Source organism: Onychostruthus taczanowskii, unplaced genomic scaffold, assembly GCF_017590055.1.
Source record: "Onychostruthus taczanowskii isolate IOZ18803 unplaced genomic scaffold, ASM1759005v1 scaffold163, whole genome shotgun sequence".
Taxonomy (NCBI): Eukaryota; Metazoa; Chordata; class Aves; order Passeriformes; family Passeridae; genus Onychostruthus; species Onychostruthus taczanowskii.
Genome location: NW_024498829.1, coordinates 32112 through 44195, shown reverse-complemented (window position 1 = coordinate 44195; position 12084 = coordinate 32112).

Genomic DNA, 12084 nt, shown 5'->3' with positions numbered 1-12084 from the left:
TTATTATTGGTAGTGATGTTTATTATTACTAACAGTATTATTAGCAGTGGTATTATATTTTACTTTATCTCAACTGTTAAACTCTTATCTCAACCCATATGTTTTATCTTTTTTCAGATTCTCCTGCCCAACCCAGTAATGAAGAGAGGGAGTGAGCTAGCAGCTGCATGGTACTTAGTGACTGGCTAGGGTTAAAACACAACTAAGTTTTTTATAGATTCATTAAGCATCACTGTATGTCTTGGCTATTAACATTACTGGAGCCTTCAGAAATTACTTCTGTTTTGCAGGCCTAGATGCCTATGATAGAGAGAGGAGGAGGTATCAATCTAACCAGGAAAACAATAAATTTGGCAGGAGAATGTTTATAGGTTTTGCAGCCCAACAGTTTGCAAAGGCTGGCTTCACTTGACTTAAGAACTTAATTTGAAATATTTTCTGGATGACGATTGGAAAGCAGATGCAGGTGACACACTGAAAATCAGTAGCGTGGATTTAGGATGTTTAAAATGTTTTTATGATGAAAAGGGAACCTGGAGCTTGTAATATTCAATTGATCAAACAAGGCTGCTAAATATAAAGAAAATTTGTGATGATGCTACAAAGAAAGATACACCATAAAGAGAAGCTTGACTTCCTATCCTATGTGAAAAACATTAGTAGAGGCAGATCTCACTGTGTCCTTCTAGGCTTGTATATAAAAATCTTACTCTTTCCTCTTAGAATTTATATGCTTTTCAGATGCATAGATTGAGCTATTTTCATCCATTCCCAGCAGGGCAGCTAATTTGTTAACATGGCAGGAGGGATGGAAAAAAAAATAAACAGAACCAGATGCACTTTTAAAAATAAACAATATTTATTTGTCCTAATAATGCCAGTGTAGTTGCAATAAAATGCATCAAAAGAACTACAACAAACAGAAGAATAGATAACATGATATTCTTTTTCTCATTGAATCCTCAAGGTCACTGTGAATACTTTCAGCTAGATTCTGTTCCATGTTTTATCTGGTTGTCAACCCTTCAAGTTAACAGCTGAGTGAGGAACCACACAAAGCTACTCTCAGCCCAGACCTATAAAACAAGCAAACAATGGTTATATTCATCTGCTTTTCTTCCTTCCAGTTCTGTGACTAGCTATTCTGAAAAGACAGAAGCAGCAGAATCAAGGGGAGAAACACCATCCTCATCCTCCCCGATAGGGGAGCACCCACGGTGGTCAGCAGCCAGTGCATCTGCAGAATAACATCCAAGAGAGGGCAGGAAAAAGGAGATGCACAATGTCATCCTGCTCATGGGCTTTGTGCTGCTAGTCAGATCAGGGCTCTTTGAAGATGATTTCTTGTGAAATTTTTCATCATCTTGAAGTTGCTTCTATTTTAGAGAACTGAGTCTTCTTCCTCCATCACCACAGTATTTAGGTTTTTTATTTAGGGAAATTAAAAGGTTTAGTGTTTGTTTTAATAGGAGTGCAGTAGTAATAGTTATGAAAACAGTCTTTTCCTAGGAAGAGGATATTGTTCCAAAAAAACCCCCAACACCTTCTCCACCAAGAAACAAACTGCTGTCACAATAAGATGAGTCATATTACCATCACTGAGGCAGAGAACCACAGAGCTGCAAGTTCCCCAAGCTCCCCACAATCACAATTGCTTCTCAAACCACCAATCTCTTACCTTCAGCAGGAGAAAAAAATGCAGCCTTAAATTGTTGCATCATATCATCATAGACAGAAAATTTACTGTTAGTGCCATAAATACAGGAGATGCATAGGCAGATCAAATTCAGGCAGTGTACAGACTGCTTCTCAATAAGTCAAAGCAAATCTCCTGAGAATGGAGTTATGCAGGAGAGGCCTGTACTACTCATTGTTTTGATTAGCATGGAGAATGGACAGCCATATCAACCACCAATCTGGACATCTATTGTGTGTTCTCACATCATCGAAGATCAGGTTTTTTTGTGGAATACCACTTGTCTTTGAAGTTACTTAATGACAGTATATCCTATCAAAACTCAGCTGTAAATTTTAACAGACTACACAGCAGTTGCATAGTGATAAGTTCCACACTATATTCCTGACAAAGCCAGTATTTTTTAACTACCAGCCTGGTTAGTTTTCTGAAAGTGTTGTCTGCAAATACACATTTTCTAACACAGTGCAGGGGTAGTATATGGCTGGCTTCTCAGGGAAACTGAAAAGGCAACACATGATTGCAAACAAAAAAAATTCTAGCTAATGAATTTGAACATCTCTATTTTCACGGGGTGAGAAGAGTCAGGGGTAAGCATTCAAAACAGATGCTTAAAAGTATTGAATAAATTAAATAATTGCTATTGAGTGGCAGCCTCATCTGAAATGAGGAAGAGAAAATAACAGAAAATTTTGACAAAAAGTCGACATATAAGAATTTTTTATACCCAGATCTGAAATCCAGCAGTGGTTCTTTTCAGATACAGCTCTCTTTCTGAAGTGAAATGTGCTCTTTGCAACCAATGTCAAGGACTTACTGATGAACTCAAATGGGCTACCAAGCTTTGTAGATTCTGAAGGTGCCTAGACTGTTGAAAAGGGACAATATAGGAAAATAGCTGCAGAAAGTGTATGAGTCCTGTCCAAGAGCTGCAAGTTCAGAAAATCCCACACACAGGGCAGATGAGACATTAAGACCAAAGTTCAGCTGTAAATCCCAGATCTAAGCAGTTCCATGTGAGAGAAAAATTCTTTCGGATTCTGTACTAAATCCAAAATTTTCAGTGCTACAAAATTCCCATGACAGATCTTTCCCAGCTGCCCAGCTACCAAAGCAGGAAGGACTAAAGCAAGCAAAGAGGCCAGCTTCCAAGTGAGCCTAGTAAATCTTTGCTCAGATACAGAGAAACTGCACACATAATGCATATTTTGAACCTAGAGTGTAATGCATATTTTGAATCTAGACTGTCTTTCATCAAACAAATCATAAATATGTAAGACTAAGATTGCTTCAAAATTTTTGGTATTGGAATGGTGTATCCTTCAAACATTTATAACCATCTTGGAAAAAGTTTCCCAAGATGCAACCAGAATAAAATACCTCTTGACTGAAATGAAAAGCTACAATAAACTTCTCCAGCAAACTCAAAAGGCTGAGAAAGAGAGTGGAGAGTAGACACCAATTTTACCATTTAGGAAGAAAGTGAAGGCAGGTTCTGTAGAATGTTTGTCTTTTTTCTTCTAAGAAAATAAGTAATGAAATAGTGCACAGAAATTACTTTGTATAGATTCAAGAGGGAGTATCTCACTGGGAGAAGAGGACAAGTACCACTTCACTAAGCGCAGATCAGCGTGGTTTCTATATGGACTAAGAAGGTGAGGTTTTTAAAAACAGTCCTACGGAAAAAAAACTCATTAAGGGTGAAATAGGAGAGCCAAAGCCTACTACGGACTTCAGCTGAAGTGTAAAGAAACCACTCTTGCTCAGAAACACATGCAAAGGACATCCCCCAGAATATTTCTCACGAGTAACTTGGAGACCTTGCTCACAAACTTGTTCCAATCAGGCAAAAAAGTGTGGGAAAACACAGGCCATAAACTATTTTCAGAACAGAAAATGTCTGTAAAGAAGATGATGTGGTTGTAGCAGCAGGAAAATAACTCTTCATTTGAACAATATTGCAAACTATGCAAAGAAAGATTTTTCATACATAGGGCTGCATGCTTATCAATGCTTCTCTCCAACCTGACACAACAAATCTCTTCAGAAGATTTTTGTTGACAGAGATTAATCACAGTCATGACAACATCTTTAGACACAATCATACTGAAAAAAAGAGAAAAATTTAAAAAAAGAAAAAGAAAAAAAAATTAAGTTGTAGATTCCTAATCCTGAATAGACTGAAGGTCATGTAGTCCAGCATGTACACTCTGTTATAGTACCTTGAAGATAAAGAGCAAAGAAACTTCTAAAAAAACCTTGGGAGGTAAAAAAATTGCAATTATTACAATTTCCTTAGGAAAGCTGGAAGTCTCTTGGTTGTGTAATATTCATAAGTCAAAAGTTCTGTTCCTTGGTATACAGCACTGATGCCCTTTACATTTTCATCTGACTGATTGTGGGAGGCTTTCACATTGTGTGAAATTTTAAAGGTCAGATTTTTTTTTTTTCCTTGTGCTTTCCTGTGCACTCTTCATTAACTACCAGGATTTTCCGAATCACATCTTAAATTGATAATATCTGATGAATTTTACCAAATACCTAAGATTAGCTAAAGGTTTTTTCAAAGCAGAAGAACTAATATGGATATTTATTTTCTGGAGAGTAAATTGTGCAAATCTGCAGTTCAATATAGTATATATCTGAATCTCAATCCATCCGACACTTGAGAACAGACTCAAGAAATAAGCACAAGCCTCCATTCAGCTGAGTTGGGGCACTGATACTTTATTGCCTGTGTCCTTGTGCAACTGGAGATCCTTGCAGGGTAAAATCTCAATACCCCAGGAGAAGCAAACACTTCCCTCTCTCTCTCAAGGGACAAAATATAATCCAAAGGTTTAGCAACAGGAATTTAGAAAAAGCAGGAGAGCAACTTTTTGCTCTGCAGAGGACTTTCTACACAAACTTGTACCAGGACATAGAAAACACAGATTTGCAGAGATGTTTATGGGAGAGATTCAGGTTGCCCATTCCCAGGCATACAGTGCTTTATGGCACTGCTTAGAGCATTCCAGACACCCACATGGGCTGGCAAATGTGTGTGACACAACACTTCCTGAGCATCTGTATCCCTCTGGCATCCATAGGCCACATAGGCTGCTCCATAGTACCTGAGGTAACATCAGGTATCTTAAACAGTTGGGGGTCTGAATTTTGCAGCCTGGTGCTGACGTAGCCATTCTGAACTCTTGAATGAGATGCAGATTCTACCTTAAAAACAAAAAGAGAAGGACCTCAGGCAGGAATAACAATAACCTCACCTGAGTGGGAATCTTGCTAGAACTAACCATAGAGTCGTAGAAACATTTAGTTTGAAAAAGACCTCTAAGGTCATTGAGTCCAACCATTAACTTAACACTGCCAAGCCCACCACTAAACCATGTCCCAAAGCACCAAATCTACACACCCCTTAAATATCTCTAGGAATGGTGACTCAACTCCTTGTACAGTCTGCTCCCGTGTTTCACAATGCTTTAGGTGAACAAATGTTTCCTAATATGCAATCTAACCCCTCCCTGCTGCAACTTAGAGCCATTTCTTCCCATCCTGTCACTGGTTACCTGGCTACACCCTCTTTTCAGGTACTTGTAGAAAGCAATAAAGTCCCCCACCCGAGTCTCCTTTTCTCGAGACTAAACACCACCAGCTCCCTCAAATGTTCCTCATCTAACTTGTTACTGCAGATCCTTCACCAGATTTGTTTTCCCTTCTCTGGATGTTCTTCAGCACCCCAATGTCTTTCTTGTAGTAAGGGGAAAAAACTGAGCACAGGATTCAAGGTGCAGGCTCACCAGTGCTGAGTACAGGAGGAGACATCCCTAGTCCCACTAGCAGAGCCAAATGCATTCCATGGTCAAGTGTTTAATTTGATCTTCTCCTGGCATCTAGCTCAACAATACTATCTAAGTGTGAGGGAGTCTCTAGAGCTCTACTAAAGATAGGTGCCCCTGGTTTCTGCCTTAAAAGTCATTTTGGTTCATCTAAAAATGCAGCTGAATGAAAGGGGGTAATAGTAATACTTCCCTTGGAGAGATACCCACTGTAGGACACAGCTACTATCAAACCAAAAAGGGTTTGGAAAAACTTACACTCCATTTCTTCTCATGATCACTTGCCCTCTGAAGCATGACAATTTCACTTCTTTCCCAAGCAAAGCTGCAGCCTTGGACAGAAGCTCTCCTGGCAGTCAGGCTGGGGTCTTGGTGCACAGCCTGCTCTCCAGGCAAGTGTGAAGGTTACAGAGAGAACTAAACCTGGGTATCTCACATCCTTTAATTTGCAAGTATTTTCACAAAAAGTATGACCTTTACTTCCTTCCTTATTGTTTTGAAAAAAAAGAGTCAAGGGAGGAGAGGGAAGCACCTGCACTTTGTTCAGGAGAATGCTTTTTGCCTGTGTTCCTTAAGTGACATTTGCCAAGGAACACCATTTCTAAATCCAGATCAGGCTTGGGAAAGAACTAGGCAAGGAGCAGCTCCCTTTGGTTCCAATTAGGCCTCTGCCCAAACCCAGCATCACAACTTCTCACTTACAGAGAATACAAAGAGTCAACTCTGAAATACAAACAGAATATTTCTTGTAAGAAAGCGAGATTGTCACGATCATATTTTGTGATTCGAATAGAACACAGATGCATAGATGGTTTCTGTATGACTTTTACTGGAAGCTTTGAAAACAGTTAATTTGGCTAGGTGTCTATCTCATATAAATGACTCTAAACTTTATCAGATACCTATCTACATCTTTTAACAATTAAATCAGTTATTCAGTCTGTCTATTTAAAGAGAAGAAGGAGTAAGAACATAACTACGTGTGCCTATATTACTGAAGTGATCCAAGGAAAAACATATTAAAGATTTTAAAAAGCTATATAAATAATATGAATTGAAAGTGACATTTATTTCCTTATAGAGGATAATCACTCTATTAAGAAATAGGAATATTTAATAATAATGCTAGAAACTCAGTTTTAATTGTTAACACTTTCAATCAATAATTGGCTAAATTAGTCAAGATTCATTAAATCTCTTATAGAAGTTTTGTCACTGTAAAATAGCTGATGCCAACTAAGTTCTTACTGGAAATACTCTTCAAATGTAACAAGAACTTTATACCATCAGTAATAAAATGAACATTTAAGTCCTAGCTTTGAACCAGCAGTCAAAGAAAAAGCATGAAATGGCAAGGACTGCTATAATCACCCTTCAAAACATTTGTGCCATTCGTGCTCACTAACTTCTCCTCCTGAATTTACAAGACTTTATTATACAGGAACACAAGCTGTTCCACCCAGGCATATTTGCTGTCATTTTCATGTCAGTCCCTGGCTGGCAACTGCCCAGACCTTGCTTTCCTACAAGATCACTGGCCCCAGCTGAGCTACACCTACTTTGACCAATCTCAGTTTAATACAGCAGAATAATAGTTTAAATACTATGATCACTGTGGTCCAAGAAGCTTATGGAGAAAGATGGACCATTTGCAGCTCACCTGAGTGCATGGATTTTTTTTTTCTTTGTGTGTTAAGGAGAGATTCAAAAAGTGAAGTTATTTGAAATGCCTTTGTTCCATCTGAAAATAAACCTCTGCTCTCTCTGAAAATGAATATGCATCTTCTCAGGTATTCAACTAAAAAAGCAGACAGAGTGCTAAGAATTAGATAAGACAGACTAAGTGCATATATAATGGAGAGAGTCAGGTTTTAAGGGTTCTGGATGAAATGTATTTAAGTAAAAACCTGTAAATACTGTGGCTATTAAGAGCTAAATTTTGTATGATAAAAACCTTGTGTGGCTCCAGGGTGTAATGTAAGCCAAAATTCCCTCCTCCCACCTCCATGCCACTGCTCATAAGGACAGTATAATTGAACTAAAATTAATTTATTAACAATTAAAATAAAACCAAGCATTGTTTAGAGAACTAGAAAAATAGTCTAGTACCATTCTTTTTTGTGAATACCACCACCAACTATGCTGGCAATTGACATACTTCAAGCAGAATCAAATGTTTAATAGTACTGTAAGCCACACGGGGAAAAAAAACCCCTTATAAATAGATGAAATAGAACTTCAAGGAATCTGACACTACAAACGATAGTAACATATTTTTGAGAATAAATAAAGACAGAACACATCTCTTGATCAAATTGCAATAAAATAGAGCAAAAACATATGCCTTGAAAGACAAAGTTTAGTAAAGGGATAAAGAAGTTCCTGTGTTGCTTGTAACACATTACTGAAAAATTAACTCCAACTAACAATAATATGTGATTTGTTACATGAACCGTAAAGCCTGTAGAAGGCTCACCAATGCTTTGAAGGATTGATAAATCAAACTGAGATGCAGATGAAAAATATATGCAGTGTCCTATCTTTTATTACCAGCACTTCTATATGTTATGTATATAGTCATAATAAACAATTCAAATGCACAGGTGGTAATCTACTTTCTGTCATGGACTAAGAAACAACTTAAAATGCCTTCAGATAGACCTATAAACAGGAAATAACATGAAAGTCAGTTTAGAAACCCTGTGTAGCTCAAAGGAACTAGCTGTGTGTGGATAGAAGATGTACCTACCTGGAAAATCGCAACAGATACAGCAGTCTGCCTCACTAAGGTACTATTAAGGTCATTGGGGATCTGAGCATCTCAGCATAGAGTGCAGAAGATGAGAGTTGAAACTCACTGATGACCAAATTTTCAATCATCTATTCACTATAGCAAGGACAAGATGGTCACTATTATGCTTACTTGATGTTCAGTACCTGTCCAGGCCTTGTACTGCAGTGTATACATAACCTTAAACCCTTAAGAACACCTTAGTTTGAGGTCTGAGTTTTAGCACCTGTGGCAGCTGTTATCACTGACAGAACACTCAGCTAGTAGTGTCACTGGCCAACAGAGACTGGAGAGGCTGTCTCTACATCCTGTAGGGCTGGCCTGAGCCCAGCAGTGCAGGTGTCAGAAGTATCTTCAGCACTGAAATCGAAGCCTCATCTCCCAGACTTCAGAAAAATGTGAGCCAAGACATACATATGGTTTTTCTTCTAGCCTGTTTCTAGAAGGTATTTATGAACAGAATCTCTTCCTTTCTTCAGCTGAAGCCTACAGTTTCCCAGCTACAGAGCGGGCAGAGAACCATCAGTGAGCTCCTCTCTCAGCTGAAAAGCAGTAAGCAAGAGCTTGGGTCTACCTAAGAAATTCAGCTTCTATCTCAGCTAGGATTTCTCAGTCCCGCCTTGATTCTGTTCAAACTGGACTTCGTAGTGAATCACTGCTAAAGAGCTCCCAAGGTTATAGAATCAGCTTACGGTTCACAGTGATTTAGGATCAAACCTGAGCACTGACATACCACACAATTTTCTCTCAGCTGTGAGTCATCCCCAAAAAGACCACTCCCTGTAGGCACAAATAGCTATTGTACAGCAGTACAGTTCCTTTGAGAGGGAGCGCAAGCAATCATTCCACTGGCTCTTGGAGAGGGCCACATTAGTGAGCCCACCTTAGAGAGTCCTGCTGCAGAATAATCCAGAATTTCTTTGAGCCTACTCCTAAGGAGATGATTATGGCACAAAAATATGTGCCTTTATACTGCAGGGAATATGGCATAAACCAATTTCAGAGGAAGACATGAGTTAGTGCATTTTGTCTCAATTCCCAACACAACAAAACACACTTTCTTTCCCAAGGGTGTCAGGAAAGCAAAGACTGTGGAAGGAAAAAAATCAAGAATTACAAGTCACCAGGGACTATAAACAGAAAACAATATGCCCTGGGACAAGTCCTCCCCTTGTGACTATAGGCATTGATAATTGTCTGCAATTCTGGGAACATCAATCTGGGAAACATGTTTTTTAACAATTCACTCCATAGAAGCCACACTCACAAGAGTATGTAATTAGATGTTTTCACACTACACTGTGTGGCACAAATGAGAAACCACTTAATGTAATAGAAAAAAAAACCATGTCAGCTCTTACTGAAGCTTGTCATTTGGCTCCAATCAGGTTGCAGGATAATGAGATAAAGTAAAAACAGGAGCCTGAGGATGAAAAGTTCAGAACATCTGTGGCACCCACAACTAAGGAAATCCTGCAGCTTGCTCTTTGCACACCTGTAACAACCACCGTTTTTTCTTTTGTCTGACCGAGACAGACAATTGTTATTTCCTTCTCTGAGTGCAATAACGAAGACCTCTGCCTCCCTTCTACTGTTATCTACCCCACTATTTAATTTATCTGCTGTGTGCTTTTTTGTTGGGTTTTTCATCAAGTTTCTCTTTTCCTTCTTTCTACTATTGCTTCTCACATCTCATTATTCATGTCGCTTCTGAGGTCAAAAAAGAGAGACAATTCCCATGTTAGAAAATTCCACATGATTTCAACCTTTGTTCTGTTAAATTACTATCACCTTTCCCTTTCTCCACATTTCTTGAAGTCTTGACATAGGGATATATCGTGTTGGATAGTATCCTACCCATGCCTATCACATTGCACAGACCTTTTCCAGCATGACCTCCTTTTTAGGTCTTCTCATTATTAATGACTTAACTCAGGTGACCTGTGAAGGCCCTGATTCATCCTCTTATTGTTAGACTCTGACTATTCCGCTGCTTTCCACCCTGCAGATACCTCTTCATCACTGATTTACAGCAAACTGCTAATGTATCTTAGACCCATTACTCCAATGGTTGATATTTTATGGTTTGACTCACTTTTCAAATTGTTCTGTGATGGTAATTATCATTCTTTTATCTTCATTCTGTGGGTGGTCCCCAGAACTCTTTTGTCACTTTCCTGCTCTTTTTCTCTTCAACTTTGGCAACCAGCATTTTTATCTCCATTCAAAGGACATGTTATCATTTGTCAGATGACAAACCATTGTATTACTCTTGTCATTTTTTTTCCCTTGTGTATCTTTGATTTTTTTCTTTGCTTTTTTTTCCCCCTTGTTTTTTCCATGGATGAAAAAATGTCTACCATAATTTTATTTACCTTAAAGGACATATTTTCATAGTATATTGCCATATGGCACAGACCTGACCTACCTCTGAACAAGACAGTCCAGGGAGAACAGTAGATGTGTAAATGCAGCTATATTGTTCCTGATACCCAGCTTTGTTCCAGGCTTCTCACATTCCTCATCTGGCTTACGTTTCATCACTGGTGACAGCTATAGGTACCATATCTACCCAAACTGCTACTAAGGTGATTGATGTAGGGCAGTTGAACAGAAACTTGCACTATTCCTGGATTAAATACTTCCTGCAGGCTTCAATCAAGTGATTTACTTGAGAGACCCTGTTTTGGTCCCTAATTTTTAGTGGGAGATGATACACATGAGCTAGAATGTTAGTAAGTAAGGATGAGATTGTGAACACTTTAAACATCAGTCAGACTGCTGGGAAGACCCAGGTGAGCTGCTGTGGTCATTCCTAACTTGAACTCCCTCCACTGAGAATTAATCCCTGTTCCATTTGGTAGTTAAGGAGACAACAATTTTCAGGCTGGTTTCATGCTTTGTTACAGTAATTTGCTGTTTGCAGAGTCTGATCTCATATCTTTAGCTATGCCATACTAGCAGTTTCCTTTCAGCTTTGCCTTGTTCTTTTTTTAACCATAGTCCAAAACATCTGTGTAATCTTTTTAGTATAGTATGTTTGCCTTCCTGTTTACCTTTTTCACACTTGTTCTCAGTCTGTTTGTAATGATTAATTATTCCCATGCCATTTGAAATCATTTCCCAAGGGCAAAAACTAGCTCAAAGAAACAGCAGAAGCTTCATCAGGGGCTTTTATTTAACAAATGCTAAAAATAATTGCTCAAATTTTTTGCTGTTTATTTTTAATAGAGTATTCATAATTCAGCTAATTCTTAAAAGAAGATTAAATCGTTACCGATTACTTATGACAAAATATCACATGCAGAAATATCAATTACACTTAGAAGTAATTTAATACATTTATTATATACATTATTCACATGTATACATATGCAATTAATAGGACACTAACAGCCAACAGAGCTAGCAACTCTGAGTGTTGATTACCAGGTTGAATCTATATAGATACAATTTTCATTGGCAGAAACTCAGAATCAAAACTCAAATTTGTGTGATTGTGGAACACACAGTACCTGCTGTTTTGCATAGTGTTTTCAAGAGAGAAACAAAATTTTCTGAGATTCCTACATAATCCAGTTCTTTTGTGTATAAAATTTTCACTGCCACATGGATTGAAACTGTATTTTCCTACATTGCAAGGAGAAAAAACAAAAGTAGTGGAACAAAAGAAAAATCTACATGGATAAAAAGATCATCATCCTTAAATATAATTTTAGTATAAAAGAGAAGTCTGACAAAGAAAAGCTAATTCCAAAGGCACA